This window comes from Dipodomys merriami, unplaced genomic scaffold (assembly GCF_024711535.1).
Source record: "Dipodomys merriami isolate MVZ:Mamm:240054 unplaced genomic scaffold, mDipMer1.0.p SCAF_186, whole genome shotgun sequence".
Classification (NCBI taxonomy): domain Eukaryota; kingdom Metazoa; phylum Chordata; class Mammalia; order Rodentia; family Heteromyidae; genus Dipodomys; species Dipodomys merriami.
The window spans coordinates 575,796-596,348 of record NW_027203226.1 but is presented as its reverse complement, the minus strand read 5'-3'; the positions used below and the strand labels follow the sequence as shown (position 1 = coordinate 596,348).

Below are 20,553 nucleotides of genomic sequence, written 5' to 3'. Positions count from 1 at the left end.
CCCAAAGACCCCTACTGAGATTTGTAAAGGAACATCCAGTGATTTTTCCAAAGGTAACTGCCCAAAACCTATTGGAGGGGCTATAAATATTTTTGCAGATGGTTCCAAAACGGGATGCGGGGTATATGTCGCAGGTAACCAAGATCCCGTGCAGCATCAATTTGTCCCTGGTAACCCACAGATTGTTGAGTTGATGATTGTAATTGAAGTATTTAAAGCTTTCCCCTGTCCCTTTAATTTAATATCAGATTCAGCCTATGTAATAAATGCTTTAAAGATATTGGAAGCGGTTGGTACAATAAAGGCTACCAGTTCTGTTCTAGCTCCCTTTACCTTGCTACAATCCCTTATATGGCAACGCAAGGAACCTTGTTTTCCAATGCATATTCGAGCACATACGGGCCTCCCAGGACCACTGACAAAGGGTAATGCCCTGGCTGATGTACACACTCGTGCTGAGTGGGCGCTCCATACTTCTTCTGTTGACTTAGCAAAAGATTTTCATGCCAAATTTCATGTAAATGCCAGGACTTTACAAAGCCGCTTTTCCCTTTCTAGAGCGGATGCACATCAAGTGGTAAAGGAGTGTCCCTGATGTATTATTTACCATAAGCCCCCTACGTTTGGAGTTAATCCACGTGGTCTAAGACCCTTACAAGTATGGCAAATGGATGTAACTCATGTACCAGAATTTGGACGCTTAAAATATCTCCATGTTTCTGTTGACACCTTTTCGGGTGTTATACTTGCTACCCCCCTGTCAGGGGAAAAGGCTACTGATGTAATATCTCACTGCCTGGAAGCGTGGGTGGCCTGGGCAATGCCAAAACAGCTAAAAACTGATAATGGTCCGGCCTATACTGGGCAGCGCTTTGTTTCCTTTTGCACTCAAATGGGTGTTACCCTGGTGCATGGAATGCCCTATAACCCTCAAGGACAAGGAATTGTGGAAAGAGCTCATTGTACTAGCAAGGAAATGTTAATAAAACAGAAAGGGGGAGCTGGAACCCTGATGGCTACAGCAAGACAAAGAATAGCCATGACACTTTTCACCCTAAATTTTTTGAATTTGGATAACGCTGGTTGCTCAGCGGCGGATAGGCATAACTGTTCCACTCCTTCGGCCTTAGGATTGGCTTTGTGGAAGGATGTGCTCACAGGCCTCTGGAATGGGCCTGACCCAGTGCTGGTATGGGCACGAGGATCTGTTTGTGTTTTTCCTCAGAATCATTCGGATCCAGTGTGGGTGCCTGAACGACTTGTGCGGCGAGTCCAAGATGAACAGAACATGGAAGAAACAAAAGATTGCGTTGCTGATTATACAGCTCCTGATGATCCAACAGGGGCAGACGGTAGTGAGATGGGGGATACTGTCTGCATTCCCGAGGCCCATGCCCGTGAGACATGATGCCTCACTTTTCCTTAGATTTTTCACTACAAATAAGACTCTTAACCTTCCCTTTTACCCAGAGGATAAACAAATAGCAGGGATAGGTGAAGCTAGAAATATTAGCTTGATTGGCACGCTATGCTTTTGCTTAAGTAATGTGACCCTTAATGGTAGTTGCATGGCCTTGACTCTTTCCCCGGCCGCTTATTTTAGATATTGGTATGGGAATCTGGGATCAACTGAGGTTTGGGCAAATGCTACTGGATTTGTTGGTACTGTTTTAGGCAGATATTATGAAAGCTTAAAGTTAAGTACTGACCCATGGATTGTAAAGAAACCTAAATGGGCCCCTTTTTGCTTGCCTGACCGTATGGGGGAGGCTTGGCCTTGGACAGGTTGCCAATCATGATGCGCTGTTTGGGCTGATGAGTCTGAGGATTTTTCATTCTCCCCTAGTGTTTTGTCCAATGCTAGTGTACAATTCTGGGCTGGAATTAATCCCTTTAATAATTGGCTGTTATGTGGTCTTAATGGAAGTTGCTTGCAGGCCGAGCCTATAGTTATGCTGCAAGGAGGTCACTTTTTTATAGCAAACATGACTTGCAATTTGACTAGTACTGCCTGTTCTGTGGGTGCCAATTGCATTTTAGTAAAAATTATACGGTATTTAGCTACCAGCCTACACCCGTGTGTGTGGTTTCCCTGTTGGGTTTTTGGTAATTAACAACACCTTTGTATGCTCAGATGATGTATGTGCTTGCACTAATGAAACCTGCGATTATGCTACCTGCTGGAGTTCTCAGTATCCATTAGCTATAGTTGCACGCATCATACGTTGGGTGCCTGTGCCAGTAGATGCTTCTCAAGCTGTAACCTTGTTTAGGCATAAGAGAGATTTTGGCATCACTGCGAACTGCTATAGCTATGGCTGCTGTGGGTATGACGGCTGCCGCTGTCGCCGTGTCACATACTGTGCAGATGGCTCAGACTTTAAATAACTTGTCGGCTACTACAGCAAGAGCTCTGGATTTACAACAAGCGGCCAATGCACAATTAAAAGGAGGACTGATGATGCTTCTAAATCAAAGGGTTGACCTTGTGCAGGAGCAGGTTGATGTCCTGTGGCAGTTGGCTCAGCTGGGATGTGTTCAAAAATATGAAGGGCTTTGTATTACTGTTATTCAGTATTATTACTATACCCAAGCAGCAAATTTGTCGAAACAACTGTCAAGTTATCTTTTAGGCAACTGAACGGGGGAATTCGACCAATTGATGTTGCAGCTACGATCGGCCATTGTCGCGATAAACTCTACCCGGATGTATGATGCCCTGTTACAAGATGTTTCCTCCTGGATTTTGACAGCTGTGGATCATTTGAAGGAGTGGGCGGGAATGGGCTCCCTTATTGGTATCCTGGCATTAGTGATCTTGTTGTGCCTGTGGTGCATATACTGGATTAGGAGCTCGCAGAGCAGAAGTATGGCTACGGTGGTCCAGGCTTTCACTGCCATTGAGGCCGGAGAGTGCCCCTATGCATGGCTTGCCACGTTAAAGGAATAGCACAGGGTGCGAGGCAAACACACTGCACTTGGGAATCACTCTCTGGCGTGAGCCCAAGAAGAGCATGTTGGGTTGCAAGTGGGTTGATGCCCAAGATCCCACCTCTGCAAAAAGGCATCGGACGGGCCTGGTCATCACTGGGGAAGGCGCCCCTCAGGCGAAGACCAGTGCAAGGTCCTCTCATTAATGTTTTAGACAGAGGCCCAACCTCTACTCTTACCTGTTGCTTAATAAAACAAAAAAGGGGGAGCTGTGGAGAGCTGCGGGAGCCACGACCAAAGATGGCCCCAAAAGCAACATTGTAGCTAAAATGGCGGGGCCGCGTGGTGCAGCTGCGAACTAAGATGGCGCAGGCTCCCGCCTTCCATCTTCCCAGTGATGAGTGCTCTCTGTAAAAAACAACTCCTTATATGTGTATGACTTGGCTCCTAGTTTGCTTCCATGTTTGCAGCCCTATCGGTATATGGCACGTGGCGTTTCGGGATTGGCCATCCAGGAGGCTTATAACCGGAGCATGGGGGTGGAGGGGAAAGAGAAGCAGGAAGAAGCAGGAAGAAGCGGCCAGGAGAGAAGTGGGAGAGAAGCTTGTTACAAGGTTCCTGAATAAACCGCAATGAGAAGAATCCTGGGTCGTGTCTTCCTTGCTGGTCGAGGTGGTCGCGACAGCCACCCAGTTTTCCCAGCACTAGTGGTTGAAGAGGCTGTGATTCTTCCATCGTCTGTCTTTGGCTCCTTTGTCAAATATCAGCTGACTGTAGGCAAGTGGATTTATTTCTGGATCTTCTATTCTATTCTATTGTTCTTCGGGTCTGTGTTTTTGCCAGTACCATGCTGTCTTTGTTATTGTGGCTCTATAGTAGAGTTTGAAGTGCGACATGGATATAACTCCCATGTTGTCTTTATTTGCTAGAATTGTTTTGAATATTCTAGGTTTTTGTGGTTCCATATGAATTTTTGGACTGTTTTCTGTATTTCAGAGAAATACATCATTGGGATTTTAATAGGAATTGCCTTGAATTTGTATATTAATTTGGGCAGAATTGCCATTTTCACTATATTGTCTGCCTATCCAAGAGCATCGGAGGTCTTTCCATTTCCTAGTGTCTTTGGTAATTTTTTTCTTTAACTTTTTATAGTTTTCATTATATATTAGTTTTACATCTTTGGTTAGGTTAGTTTCTGAATATTTTATTTCGGGGGATGTTATTGTGAATGGGCTTGCTTTCCTTTATTTCCCTCTCTGCTAGTACATTGTCAGTGTACAGGAATGCAACTGATTTTTGTGGGTTTATTTTGTATCCTGCTACTTTGCCGAAGTGATTCATGATTTCTAAGAGTTTGGGGATGGAATTTTTGGAATCGTGAAGGTATACTATGATGTCATCTGCAAAAAGGGATAGTTTAATTTCTTCTTTCCATATACAGATATTTTAATGTCTTTTTCTTGCCTTATTGACCTGGCTAAGAGTTCCAGGCTATATTGAACAGGAGTAGAGATAGTGGGCATCCTTGCCTTGTTCCTGATTTTAAGAAAATTGGTTATAGCTTTTCCCCATTAAGTATAGTATTAGCTATTGGTCTGTCCTAAATGGCTTTTAATGTTTTAAGAAATGTTCCTTCTATTCCTATTGCCTCCAGAGCTTTTAGCATGAATGAATGTTGAATTTTATCAAAAACCTTTTCTGCATTTGTGGAGATAATCATGTGATTCTTGACCTTGGCTCTGTTGATGTGTTGGATTATATTTATTGACTTACGTATGTTAAACCATCCCTGTATCTCTGGGATGAAGCTTACTTGGTTTTAGTGTATGGTTTTTTTTTATGTGTTTCTGGTTTCTGTTAGCTGAAATCTTGTTAATGACCTTTGCACCTGTGTTCATCAAGGAAATTGGCCTGTAATTCTCCTTTTTGGTTGGGTCTTTGCCTGGTTTGGGGATGAGTGTGATATTGGCTTCGTAGAATGTGTTTGGGATAGCTCCCTCCTTCTCTGTTTCTCTGAAGAGCTTGAAGAGTATAGGTGTTAGTTCTTCTTTAAAGGACGTATAGAATTCTGTTGTGAATCCATCTGGTCCTGGGTTTTTTTTTGTTGTTGTTGGAAGACCTCTGATTGCTTCCTGTATCTCGTTGTAGGATATTGGCTTATTTAATTGATTTACTTCTTCCTTGCTCAATTTGGGAAACTTGTATTTCTCTGAAAATGCATCCATTTCTGCCAGGTTTTCTTTCTTTAGAGGGTATAACTTTTCAAAGTAGTCCGTTAAAATTGTTTGGGCATCTTGTGTATGTGTTGTGATTTTTCCCATGGCATCCCTAATCCTGTTAAAATGGGTTTCCTCTCTTCTTTTTTAAATTAATCTTGCCAAATATCTATCAATTTTATTTATTTTTTCAACCAGCTTTTTGTTTGGTTAATTTTGGCTATGATTCTCCAAATCTCTATTTCAATAATCTCCGCTCTTAATTTGGTTATCTGGCTCTTTAATAACTTTAGGTTCCATTTTTTTCATGTTTTTCTAGCTGTTTTAATTGCAACATGAGATTATTTTCTTGGTCTGTCTCTGTTTTCTTGATGTGGGCACTGATGGCAATAAATTTGTCCATCAGGACTGCATTTGCTGTGTCCCAAAAGGTTTTTGCGAGGTATTTTCATTTTCATTGTGTTGTAGGAATTTTTTAATTTCTTCTTTAATCACTTCCATTATCCAGGCATTGCTTTGAAGTGAGCTGTTACATTTCCATGTATTTGAGTAATTTCTGCAGTATGTTTTGTTATTGAGAACTAGCTTGATTCCACTATGGTCAGATAGGATACAGGGGATTATGTCAATCTCCAAAGTACCATGAGCTGCTGAGAAGAATGTGTACTGTGTTGTTTTTAGGGTGAAATACTTGGTAAATGTCAGTTCTGCTTGAAGTATGGCCTCATTAATTCAATAGCTTCTTTGCCAATACTCTGGTTGGTAGACCTGTCCTTTGGTGAGAGTGGGGTGTTAAAAGTCTCCTAGTATTATCATATTGGATCTATTTTATTCTGTAAGTTTGAGAGTATTTGCTTAACATATTTGGGTGCACCGATGTTTGGGGAATGAAAAGTAGATGATGGTAATATCCTCCTCTTGTATTGTTCCCTGTATTAATATGTAGTGTCCATCCTTGTCTTTTTGTATTGATTTCAGATAATTTTTTTTACTGTTGATTGGATCTTTTTTTAAATTTTTTATTGTAAAGATACTATACAGAGGTTACAATTACATGAGCAAGGTAATGAGTACACTTCCTATTGAGCATTGTTACCCCCTCTATTGTTTTCCCCCTACCATCCCTTCCCTCCTTACTTCCCTGAGGTTCTTTCTTTTTATTGTGATTAAGTGATTACATAACTTCCCAAATTTTACAGTATTGTGAAATAATGATGCTCATTTAAAGTCACAAGTTTATTCTAACTTTCCTGGAGCAAATTGTCTATCACAGTCTATAACATATAACGGTGTACACAATACAACATACATGTGATCAGCAGTATGGGGATATTTAGTAGTGTTTCGACCAGATGAGTGGGAGTTCTTTGTTTCTTAAGTCCTGTTAATTTTGTCGTATCACCTAACATTTTGGATTTAGAATCCACTTATCAGGGAGACCATGTACTGTTTGTCTCTTTGCTCTTGGCTTACCTTGCTCAACATGATCACCTTCTAGCTCCATCCATTTCCCTGCAAATGCCATTATTTTGTCATTTCTAATGGCTGCATAATATTCCATTGTTTGTAGATACCACAATTTTTGGATACATTCATCTGTGGTGGGGCATCTGGGTTGTTTCCATATCCTAGCTATTGTGAACAGTGCTGCAATAAACATTGAGGTGCACATGTCATTGTATATTGCTTCCTGTTGTTCAGGGTAGATGCCTAAAAGTGGTATGACTGGGTTATAAGGGAGATCAATCTTTATCTTTCTAAGGACCTTCCAGAGTGCTTTCCAAAGTGGTTGTATAAGTGTACATTCCCACCAGCAGTGTAATGGGGTTCCTCTTTCTCCACATCCCCTCCAGCAATTGTCGTTGGCTGATTTGTGGATGTGTGACATTCTGACTGGGGTAAGGTGGTATCTCATGGTTGTCTTTATTTGCATTTCCTTCACCACCAGGGATGATGAACATTTCCTCATATGTTTCTTTGCCATTTTCATTTCTTCCTCTGAGAAGTCCCTCTTTACTTCCCTTGCCCATTTAGTAATTGATTTGTTAGGTTTAGGAGGGATTAGTTTCTTGAGTTCCCTGTATATACTGGATGTTAACCCCTTGTCTGATATATTGCTGGTAAATATTTTTCCCAATTAGTTATTTGTCTTTCTAGCTTGGTTGCAATAGATTTAGCTGTGCAGGAGCTTTTTATTTTAAAGTAGTCCCATTTGTTGAGTCTCTCTCCAATTTGTTGTGATCCTGGGACTCTGTTTAAGAAGTTCCTTCCTGTGCCTATTAGTTCAAGTGTCTCTCCTACTCTGTCCTGCAGTAGTTTCAGAGATTCAGTTTTAATGTTAATATCTTTTATCTATTTTGAGTTGATATTGGTGCATGGTGATAGGCTGGGGTCCATTTTTAGTTTTCTGCATGTGGCAGCCCAGTTTTCCCAGCACTAGTGGTTGAAGAGGCCGTCTTTCTTCCATTGTATGTCTTGGGCTCCTTTGTCTAATATCAGCTGGCTGTAGGCCTGTGGATTTATTTCTGGATCTTTTATTCTGTTCCATTGGTCTTCTGATCTGTTTTTGTGCTAGTACCATGCTGTCTTTGTTATTATAGCTCTGTAGTATAGTTTGAAGTGCAGCATGGATATCCCTCCCATTTTGTTTTTGTTCCCTAGAATTGGTTTGGCTATTCTAGGTCTTTTGTTTTCCATATGAATTTTTGGACTGTTTTCTGTATTTTACTGAAGTAAGTCATTAGGATTTTAATAGGAATTGCATTGAATTTGTATATTAAGTTTGGCAATATTGCCATCTTCACTATATTAAGTTGGCCAATCCAAGAGCATGGGAGGTCTTTCCATTTCCTAGTGTCTTCTGAAATTTCTTTCTTTATCTTTTTATAGTCTTCATTAAATAGTTCTTTTACATCTTTGGTTAGGTTAATTCCTAAATATTTTATTTTTGGGGAGGTTATTGTGAATAGGGTTACTCCCTTTATTTCCCTCTCTTCTTGTACATTGTCAGTGTACAGGAAGGCACCTGATTTTTGTGGGCTTATTTTGTATCCTGCAACTTTGCTGAATTGATTTATGTTTTCTAAGAGTTTGGGGATGGAGTTTTTGGGATCATGAAAGTATAGTATCATGTTGTCTGAAAAAAGGAATAGTTTAACATCTTCTTTCCCTATGTGGATCCCTTTCATGTATTTTTCTTGCCTTATTGAGCTGGCTAAGGGTTCCAGGACTATATTGAAGAGCAGTGGAGACAGTTGGCATCCTTGCCTTCTTCCTGATTTTAGAAGAATTGGTTGTAGCTTTTCCCCATTAAGTATAATATTGTCTATTGGTCTGCCATAAATGGTTTTATTGTTTTAAGAAATGTTCCTGCTATTTCTGTTTTCTCCAGATCCTTTAGCATGAATGAATGTTGAATTTTATTAAAGGCCTTTTCTGCATCTGTGGTGAAAATCATGTGATTCTTGACTTTGGCTCTGTTGATGTGTTGGATTATATTTATTGACTTACAGAATAAAATAGATCCCAATACGATAATACTAGGAGGCTTCAACACACCGCTCTCACCAAAGACAGGCCTACCAACCAGAGGATTGGCAAAGAAGCTACCAAATTAAGTGAGGCCATACTTTAAGCGGAATTAACTGACATCTACCGAGTATTTCACTGTAAACCAACACAGTACACATTCTTCTCAGCAGCTCATGGAACTTTCTCCAAAATAGACCATATAATAGTTCATGCAAGGAACTTAAGCAAATACAAAGGGACGACATAATCCCCTGTATCCTATCTGACCATAGTGGAATCAAGCCAGTTCTCAATAACAAAGCATACCGCAGAAGTTTCTCTCATACATGCAAATTGAACAGCACACTCCTTAGCAAATGCCTGGGTAATGGAAGAGATCAGAGAAGAAATAAAACATTTCCTACAACTCAATGAAAATGAAAAAAATCTCACAAAGGAACTTGTGGGACACAGCAAAAGCAGTCCTGAGGGGCAAATTTATTGCCCTCATTGCCCACATCAAGAAAATGGAGACAGACCAAGTAAATACTCTCATGTTGCAATTAAAACAGCTAGAAAAACAAGAAAAAATGGAACCTAAAGTTACTAGACGGAGCCAGATAACCAAATTAAGAGCAGAGATTAACCAATTAGAAAATGAAAACATTACAGCCAAAATTAATCAAACAAAAAGCTGCTTCTTTGAAAAAATAAACAAAATTGATGGACCGTTTGCAAGATTAATTAAAAAAGGAAGAGAGGAAATCCATTGTAACAGGATTAGGGATGCCATGGGAAAAATCATAACACGTACCCAAGATATCCAAACAATCCTAATGGACTATTTTCAAAAGTTATAATCTCTAAAGGAAGCTATCCCAAACTCATTCTACGAAGCCAATATCACACTCATCCCCAAACCAGGCAAAGACCCAACCAAAAAGGAGAATTACAGGCCAATTTCCTTGATGAACACAGGTGCAAAGATCCTTAAGATTCTAGCTAAAAGAATCCAGAAACACATTAAAAAAATCATACACTATGACCAGGTAGGCTTCATCCCAGAGATGCAGGGATGGTTTGACATTGTAATGATTTTAATGACAAGTTTATTTTGTCAGATATAAGGATTGCTACGCCTGCTTTCTTACGAGGGGCATTTGATTGGTAGATCCTTTTCTAACCCTTCACTCTGAGTTTGTTTGCATGTTTGGCTAAGAGGTGGGTCTCCTGAAGGCAACAGATGGATGGGTCATGTTATAGGATCCAAACTGCAGTTCTTTTTCTTTTGATTGGTGAAGTAAGCCCGTTAATCTTAAGAGAGAGTATAGAGAGATGCATTATGGTCACTGTTTTTATTCTTTCCTTTCCTCTGTCCTTGCTCAGATAGACTTCTATTAATGCCTGTATGGGTGCAGGTCTCTGTTCCTGGTTGCTTTTCTCAGGTTGTGTTCCACCTCTTAGTAGTCTTTGTAACGCTGGCTTAATGTTTATGTATTAATTTAGTTTTTCTTTGCTATTAAAAATTTTCAGTTCTCCATCGAATGTGAATGCTAGCTTTTCTGAGTATATCAGTCTGGGTTGGCAGTTATTGGCTCTCAGGGCTCATGTGGTACTTTCCCAGGCCTTTCTTGCATTCAGTGTTTGTGTGGAGAGATCTATAGTGATTCTAATATTTTTCCTATAGTAGTATAGCTCCTTCTTCATTTTTGCTGCATGCAAGATTGTTTCCTTATCATTCAGATCTATCATTTATACTATAATGTGTCTAGAAGTGTTTCCCCTGGGATCCTGCTTGTTAGGTGTTCTATATGCTTCTGTTATGTGGGTAAGATGTTCTTTTTTGAGATGGGGAAAATTTTCACCGATTATCTTGTGGAATAGGTGTTGCATTCCCTTGCTTTGATATTCCTCACCTTCGTATATGAAGGTTAATTTTCTTGGCACTATCTGCTTGCCCTTGAATTTCCCTTCGGTATAATTGAAGTGAATTTTCCATATCTGTCATTTTTTGTTCCAGTTGATGTATTCTGTCTTCTGTATTCCATTTTGTTCACTCTGTTAACTGTGGCTTCCATTGTGTTTTGCATGGAGGAAATGGACTCATTGTTGATTTCAATGGATTCAATGTTGGTTTTCAAAATACTAATCTCACCTCTTAATGAGGTGTGTACTGCCTCTATTTTGTCACTTATCTCATGGCTTAGTGAGGTGTGTGCTACCTCTATTTTTGCATGCATCTCCTGTTTGATGTCCTGCACCTCTTTTGGTATTTTGACCTGGTGTTCTTTCAAATTCTGGTCCATTTCTCACTTTATTTCTTGAGTCATTGCCTCCAGCATGTCTTGGATGTAGTGTTTGTCTTCCATTCCTGCTTTGCTCCCAGAGGGGCTCTCCCCTGGGTTGCTGCTGGCTTTTAGAGATAGCTTGCTATCCTAGCTGTTGATAAACCTTGTAATATTTCTCTGTGATTTTCTCATGGTTATTCAGGGATTATTGCAGACTAATCTGAAATTTTGTTTTGGTCAATAGGTGTCTGTCTTTGCTTGGTTACTGTTTCTGTGCTGGTAGAGGGAGTCTGTACCTGATCTCGGTTCTGTTGGGGGCCGACCTCCAGCTGCTGTCTGACCCACACAGGATTCTCAGCTCTCTGCTGTAGATCACTGGCAGTTCCCGCCGTTAGAAGGGTTGAGCAGCCTAGACTGCTCCTGTTTGTTCCTACAGGTGCTCTTGGCGAGTTTGGATGTGCTGGATGTACTCTCCCAGATGCTGGAGTCTGCTATGGTCTCCTGATGTTTTGTTTTGTTTTACTTTTTTGGCTATTTGTGGGCTTGAACTCTGGTCTTGGGTGCTGTCCCTCAGCTCTTCAGATCAAGGCTGGCACCCTACCATTTGACCCATAGCACCACATCTGGCCCTTTCAGCTTATGTTTTGCTGAGGAATCAGATCCAAGGCCTCTTGCACCTAAGACAAGCACTGTACTGCTGATCACCTTACCAGCCTGAGCTCCTGACTATTATCGGGTGCTGGAGGCCTGTGTTGTTCAATTCTTAGCCTAGAATACATGGGTCAGGTTCCTGTGGAGTTTGGGCTTCTCTTGTCCTGAACCCCCCACATCTTTTGCTGTCACAGGCATGATTACCAGGAGTGCAGTTCCCTGTTTTTCTCCCCTCTGCTGAGGCGTATGCTCAGCATCTGATTTCAGTTGGGAGGAGTTGGTTATGTTGCTCAGGCTCCAGATCCCCAGGCCTGGTCCCAGACCCAGCCTGGGCACACCTGTTGGACCTGTGCTGCTGTGTATCCCACCTAGATTACACAGCTTGGAGTGCACAGTTCAAATTTCTTCCACCGTTGGGTTCTTGACCCAGTGGTGCTGTACCAGGCTTGGGCATTTAAGCTTCCTTCCAGGGTGTCTCTTGTTCTAGCCTGGCCAGCTGAGTGTTTTGGGGTAGGGGGTCTGGGGATTCCCACCAGCTCTGGTCTCCCTTGAGGAATACACTGTCCCCTGCGGGGTACTCACCCTGGAGCTAGTTGTTTCTGTGTGATGTAGGTTGTTGTTGGTTGCCATTGCAGTCAGAGTTCAATTGAGGTGGTTGTGGGCTAGGCTGAGAGGTGGTGGCTCTGTGTGTTTCTTTTCTGTCACTGCCTCCATTGACACTGTTTGGGTCTGCTCCACGGGATGGGCCTCTGGCCTCCACCCGAGGGGTGGGGAGGGGACTCTGTTCAGGTTCTGATTGCTGGGGTTTGTCTCTGTTTGCGCTCTCTGGATCAGCACCACTTCCTTTCAGTTCTTCTGCTCTGGTGTTCTGTGGGCATCTCATGTATCTCTGAGGTTCCTGCCATGGGGCTGAGTGGGATGGAGCCTCTCTGCTCCAATGGAGAGTGAGGGAAAGGGGTGGGATCTTTGTGTAAGTTCCCTGCTCTGAGGTTTCTTCATTCGTCAGGATCAGCCGGTCTGACACTGATATCTCAGGGGTCTTTGGTGCGGATGATCTGCAGACAACTCCCTGTGTATCTGGGCCACCGGTAGCTCCCACCAGGCCGGGCTGGCCATGGCTTGGCACACTGCTTTGTGGCCAATAGACGTTGGGGGAGGCGTCTTCAAGCTTCTCTATTGTGAAATTCTTCTTTTCAACTCCTGTTTTTCTCTGGATGTTGATTTTGTTGTTGTTGTCGGTCTCTTGGGGAGATTAAACGTTGGAACTCAAACTCTCTTTTTGGTTGGGGAGAGCTGTGGCGTTCCTCTAGTTCCCCGTCATCATCTTGGACCCCCTCGAGTTTTTGCTTTTTTTAATTCAGAAATAATTTTAATTTATCTGTTGAAATGAGTACTAAAGGAACTAAAGATATTTCTGGTGCTTATGTGAAAAATTATACCTTAAAATATTCTGTATTCTGTTTGTATAATGCCCATAATCTATTTTATTCTTTCCTATATATAAGACTTTGAATTCTACATTGTTTTATAATATATAGGTTCATTAATAAATGTGTCCTTTCCGATTGCATTCCATACCAAAACAGTTTAAGATTCCTTTTTTACTAGGTCCTTATTGTATATTTCTTTGGAATAAAATGAAAATTGTCTAATTTTAAAAGTTTTATAATGATTATGCTATGTAAAGGCCTTTCTAAGGTGAAGATTTAATACACTGATGTCAAACTAACTTTTATTTATATGGATTACATGTATTGTTACACTAGTAATTTTGTAATCAACTTTTTAATAATTGTTTTTCATTTCTTGCCTCTGAGGAATGAAAAATCTGGAATAATTCACAGATTTTCATATCATCCTTTGCAATTGCCATGTTAATCTCTGTATTGGTGTAATTTGGGTTCATGTGCTGCTGAAGCATGTAATGTCCTCTAAATTTAGGTAGTTAATGATGCAATATTTATACAGGATTATATCCTTGGGTGCCTGTTTGTAACAAGGAAACCTTATTGTTTCTAACAATGCTACTGATCATATTTCCCTAAAATTCTGTGTATAATTGAAAATAATTATATTGTTCAGTTGATTGCTCACGTTTGTAATTTTTTTTGTCAATGACTATTTTAAATCTTTTTCATTTTAGTTTAATCATACTTTGAAGCATTTTTAGCTAGGTCCAAAGAGGATGGCTTTTTCAAGTACTTATTTATTCAACTGAGTTTGCTCTGTGTAGCTAACGGATTCAAAGTAAGCCTTGCTTAAGAGCTACTTCTAAACTTCTGCAGCTGAAATTTTCCTAAATGCGGTCTCATTGGCACAAATGTCTACCTGATGCTTTACCCTTCTTCCATGTAGGATCAGACCAAACAGAATATCTTACCCTGATCGCGTAAATTGTCTTACTTGAACAAAATAAATCTTAGTTCCTAGGGATCATAGAAAAATGAATATTTCAGACAGAACTTTTCAGACTAGAAGGTTTTTATCAAAATATAATGGTTTATTATACCTACCATTTCAAAAGTAGCTAAAGCCAAGAAGGTGAAAAAATTGTTCATATGCATGATTACCGAATGTCCTGGCCTGTCTACCTTCCAACCAGGCAGGAACTTAGACTACTGCCTTTCTATCACCAAATATTTTCATAGCTCCAGGAGAAGTCCATATGTTTCTCCTTGTTATTATGCCTTAAATTGGTAATGTTTCCTCTTGCCTCCAGTCTGTAAATCTACAAAAGGTAAAGGTTTAAATCTAACTCTATCAAACACTGAGGTAGAGATAATGGAAAAATACTTTAAAACAGAGTTGCTTTGGATACCCTAACCAAAACAGAACAATGCAAAACATGTGCCATTTTATTATATTATATATAGTTATATATTTTATATTTATATGTGCTGATTTTATATTTCACACAGTGAAACTTACTAGAATCAATTGATAATTTGACAAATAAATTGATATTTATTTATTCCAATAAATAGAATTGGAATGTAAATAATTAGGTTTAGAATATATATTAGAATATAAAAAGTATCAATGCAGTGTCTTAGGTATAAACTTGTGATACCTTCTAAGTGTTCATGGTCTTCTGAATTAACATTGTTAAAAATCAATGTTGTTTTCCTCTACTCTATAAGAGATTTTACTCTGATGCTCTGTTTATTGTTTTAACTCACTGGTCCCAAACTGTTTTTCTCCATATTTCTGATGCATTCCTCCTACATATTATACTCTAATTTTGCTAATATGATATCTAAAAGACATTATTCTTCTATAGACCCATGGGTCCTAATATCTTATGGCTGAGTTACCTGCATCATCAGATAACAGGGGCAATACTTCTCACCTAGGCCTACCCAACATGCCAGCAGACAGTCACTGAAAATCCATCTCAATTTCTCATTTCTTATATTTCAGGGCTCCAATTCCTTGAGAAACAAGAATTAACAGCAAGCAATTGTGTAATGTAAGGCAACTTAAAATGAAAGATGAAGTCACAAAATCGAGAGAAATTACTGTATTTCAAACTGAATTGACAGATGACCAGCCCATATGAGTGAACAAGATCAGAAAGTGTCACAAGATTATTTTTAATACCCCTCCCCTAATGACTAATGTAATATTTCAGTCAAGTATAAGTGGGCCCAAAAAATAGTTCCTGGAAGGATAGATCCGTGATTGATCTACCATGGTCAGGAAAATGACTTAGAGGTTAAATTTAATTCAGCAAAACATTAATTGAGAAGATCGTTTGTGCTTCAAAACACTGGTACTTTAGTACAACTTGGTTCTGTGGTATAAAAATGTTGTCATTCTCAAACCAACCTACATTTAATCTCCTGAAAGTGTATTCCTTTTCAAATAAACTTTTTGAAATCACACTTACCAAAATAACATTTGATAAATAGATGACACTTAGTGACATTACAAGTTTTTCAAGTGTAGGGAGCAAGTTACAATAGAGTTGATTCATTTACCCAGCACTAATGTCAGACAAGTTCAACTATTCATTAAAGTCTAAAAGTAGTACCACGCACCATTTGTGTTGCTCAGTAGGTGCCTTCCAGAAATTTGTTTAATAGATCAGCCTCCCATATTTCAACCCTAAACATTAGCTAATAAAGTAAATTTCATCACTTAATAACGGGCATTTTAAAAAGTCACAAATACTTGCCTTATCATATGCTGTTTTGTTTTCCCTCTGTCTAACACAGTAAGAAATATGTCTTTAAGTCTTGAATATGGGTACTCATCTGAGATGTGACAAAATCTATCTTCTATTTCTATCATATTCTTCTATAGTAGTATATGTTACTTTTCTTCCTTTTCCAAAACTTATAGGTAGTAGAAAGTTTTATTCCATGTAAAATAAAATAATCACACATCATTGTACAAAACCATTTATAAAAACTGGTAGTTAAGAATACATTCAAAGCCATTTTTAAACTTTCTTGTTGACTAAAGATTAATCTTCCAAATGGATGAGAATATAATCATGTCTAGGTGTTTCAAGTCTCCAGTCTTGCAAATTGTTAGTGCAGATGAATGAATTATGGAAATATAAGCTGACATCAGTTCAAGTATATGCAGGACTGAAACTCCATGGAATGTATATAAACCTTTCAAATATTAACAGACAGTTTAACAGAATGACTATCAGGAAGTTGAAACCAGAGTGCCATAATAGTAAAGACATAGAATGAATGAAAAATGGAACAAGGGGCAAGTACAGCTAGAATACTCAATGTACACATTTGAGAAAGGAAGTGGTTAATCGGAAATAAATCTTGGAGAATGGGGTGGTTGAGAATGATAGAAGGTGTCACTGTGATCCAGGAGCAATGGATAATTAGGTGGACATATTTAATTGTAAGACACTTGCACAACCTTTGGAAATTTAGTTAAAAAAAACACAAAAACACATAAAAATCACAACCAAACAGCAATCTGTAGGGAGTATGAATATGACCTCTCAAAATTTTAAGGAGTTAATGGAGGGAAGTCTTAGTAAAAGCAAACAAAGATGTTCAAAGAGGGCAGTTTGGCGTAGGGGAGGATTCTGAACAGATTTAAATAGATTATCTAGGGTTATAAATCACATATATCTGCTGCAAATATTATCTTTCTTCTATGAGTTCTCTTTGTCTGAACTTGATACTCCAGTCCTGAGCCACAATTGATAGCTTGGAAAAATGGAATGGAAGAAACAAAAAGAAGAACCCATTACTCCACTGTAGAGAAAACAATCCTCTATTTTTTCCTCTCATCTCTCTTCACTGCATTTTATTCATACTTTTAGGTCAATTCATTTTGAATTACATTTTCCTTCTTTATTCTGGCAAAGTAATTGGTCAAATAATTCACTAAAAGTTATTTGCCATTTTTTTTTTGATTATGCTGTTTAATTGACTAAGCGAGTCCATTAAACTTTCCTCTTGTATTTGGTTGCCATGAAACAACATCTATGTTAATGAGGACAAATCTAATGTAAAAATTGTCTCCAGAAAACCAGTCCAAGAAACTGTGATTAAAAATACTTGGCTACCTTTTTTCTTTTTCCTTTACCTTGAAAGTCTTCTTGTGTCTAAATTGCCCAGAAAAATAGGTACTCCACCACTTTTTGTTTCAATCACTTCTAACCTCAAGGATATATTTTGCTAACAAGATGCTTAGAGGAAACCAAAAAATACTCCATTTTTATCTTCTCACTTAAGACTCTCCTTAGATACCATATAAGGAACAGTGAAGTTTTTCTTTGCAAAATTATTTCAATATATTATTTTTCTCTTGTTCTTGCATTTGCTCACCAAGATGTATGGAGAAGAATAGAGGTAAATCACCCATACCTTGGAAGACAGGTCTGTTACAAAAAGACAACGCTTCTGTGTCCTACTTCTATGTCCTCCTCTCAGCTCTTTCCTGATTTCCAATTAAACACAGCTTCTTGGCTATTGAAGCCTCACCCACTGATTCATCTTCATAGTTTCTCTTTTAAAACTCTTTTAAGAGTAGAGACCCAGCTATATACAACCAATCTGAAAAGGATCCCAAACCTCAAAATCTAAAGGAGTTTTATGACTCTTCAGGAGGACGATTGGGAGACCTAGGACCCCCCCCCATGCCAATCGTTTGATCATCACATTCCTGCCTCGTTTTGTCCCCTTTCCTATTGACCAATATTCGTCGCTGTAACTGATCTGGATATGACCAGGTGTCAGGAATGGTAGTGGTTAGAGCCCCGTTCTTTTTTTTTCTAGGAGACAACTCCTCCCTACTTGCACTCTCAGCAATCACTGGTAACCCAATGACTCATATCCTTTTGCAGGTTTGGTACGTGTTCCCCCATTTATTGTTCTGGCTACTAATGACTCTCAGTTTTCCCAGGTTCAATTGATTCATCCGTGCACTAAAAGAGCAGTAGGATTGATCCTTGCAATCGGGTCCGCAATCATCGCTACAGTGGCTTCAGCTACCACGGTCGCTATATTGCTGTCCCAAAGCGTGTCCACCGTGCAACAGATAAACCAGCTCATCCCTCAACTGTCCTCCATAGAATTATAACATTTACAAGTTGCCAATCTTCTTAAGGGAGGCCTCCTTTTGCTCCAATAACAAATAGACTTGCTCCAAGAACAGATTACGTTTCTTTGATTACAACAAGGAGGACTATGTAATGCTATGACTAATTCTGTCTGTCAGCTTTCCACTCCCGCACCCAATTTCACTGAACTTAGTAACTACATCAAAGGCCTTAAGTCCCTTAAGTACTTAAACTTGAACCAAAACCTGCTGCATGATGTTACCCACCTAAACCAGACCATCATTCAGCTTATTCCCGCCGTCTCCTTTTTAGAAGATATGCTTAAAAAGTTAAAACAATGGTTTTCGCCATCCTCTCTGGTCATCTGGGGAGGCCGTGCACTTGTAGGGCTTACTCTCCTAGGAATTATTAAATGCTTGCACTCCTGGCAAAATTGCCTCCAATGACGGGTCACCATAATGACGGTCCTTTTAAAAGAAAAGGGAAAATTTGTGGGTAGAGCCGGTCAGATCTGGTTGAGTCAGCTAGAGTAGTAGTTGAAGCACACTTCCTGCTCATAGAGACGTGACCCACAGGCACGTCTGCCTAGCTTTCCAGCCATGAGCTGTCCATGCTCCCTACATGCCCCCGGGGGACCAATCAGTGCCTGTCACCAAGCAGTGCCCATCATCAACTCCCCGCTAAGAAATTGGCTGGGAAGGACTCAGGAGGTTGGGAAAGCTGGAGCTATAAAATCCCAACCCTTGTGCAGAAATAAACCAGAACTGCTTAAGCCTGTTCTCCCAACGTGTGTTCCTTGAGTGCGTCTTTCACACTTACCTCCTGCCAGAGATCTAGCCCTACAATGTAGCAATAGGGGAGGCCTTATAGTCCTTCACCTTCATTAGACTTGAAGCTAAGAATCTGTGATTACTTGGAAATCAGGCAAGAGCTAAGAGGAGGACAGAGAAATAGGACATAGGAGCATTGTCCTTTTGTAAAAGACACTGTCATCCATGGTATGGGTGATTCAACTCTATTCTTCTCCATACATCTTGTTGAGCAAATGCAAGATGAAGAGAAAAAAATAATCTATTGAAATAATTTTGCAAAGAATAACTTCACTGTTCCTGATATGGTATCTAAGGAGAGTCTTATGAGAGAAGATAAAAGTGCAGTATTCTTCGGTTTCCTCTAAGCATCTTGTTAGCAAAATATCTTTGAGGTTATAAGTGATTGATCCAAAAATTGGCAGAGTACTTATTTTTGAGGGCACTTTAGACAAAGAAGACTTTCAAGGTAAAAGATAAAAGAAAAATGTATAGCTAAATATTTGTGATCACAGCTTCTTGGACTGATATTTTGGAGACAAAGTTTTACATTAGAGATTGTCCTCATTAACATTGATGCTGGGTTTCCGTGGCAACCAAATGCAAGGGGGAAGTTTAATGGACTCGCTTGGACAAGAAAAGAGCATGATAGAAAAAAAATGGCTAACAATATTTAGTGAATTATTTTGACCAATTACTTTGCCATAACAAAGAAGGAAATATTTAATTCAAATCACTTGACTTAAACTTATGAATAAAAGTAGTCAATAGAAATGAGAGAAAACGTAGACGACTGTTTCCTCTCCAATGGAGTAATGGGTTCTTCATCTTGTTTCTTCCATTCTATCTTCACAAGCTATCAAGTGTGGCTCAGGACTGGAATATCCTTTCAGACCAAGAGAACTCGCAGAAGAAAATATTTGCAGCAGATGTAGGTGATTTATGACCTTAAACAGTCTATTTAAATCTGTTAAAATTTCTCCTCTACCCCAAATTGCTCACTTCGAACAGCTTTGTATGCTTTTCCCAAGATTGTCCTTCATTAACTATTTAAAATTTTGAGAGGCCATAATCGTACTCTATAGAGATTGCTGTTTGGTTGTGCTTTTTGTGTGTTTTTGTTTTTTGTTGTGTTTTTTCACTGAATTTCAAAAAGTTGTGAAAGTGTGTTACAAAAATGTCCATCTAATTGTCCAATGTTCCGTGATCAGAGTCACTCCTTCTATCATTCTCAACCAACCCCTTCTACAAGATTTATTTCCGATTTACCACTTCCTTTCCTCACATGTGTATATTAAGTATTCTAGCTGTACTTGCCCCTTGTTCCATTCTTCGTTCATTCTATGGCTTTATTATTATTCCTTTACTATTATTACTATTAATTCAATTTCCTGATAGTCATTCTGTTAAACTGTCTGTTAGTACTTTGAAAGGTTTATATACATTCCATGGAGTTTGAATTCTGCATATACTTGAACTGATGTCAGCTTATATTTCCATTATTCATTCATCTGAAGTAACAATTTGCAAGACTGGAGACATGAAGCACCTAGACATGATTTCATTGCCCTCCATTTGGAAGATTAATCTGTAGTCAACAA

The 20,553-nt window shown here is 39.3% G+C and overlaps 1 pseudogene; it reads right to left on the bottom strand.

Annotated features, from left to right (window-relative positions):
• Positions 1-13,421: 13,421 nt before the first annotated feature.
• On the bottom strand, positions 13,422-13,520 carry LOC138830228 (U6 spliceosomal RNA; annotated as a pseudogene).
• Positions 13,521-20,553: the final 7,033 nt, after the last annotated feature.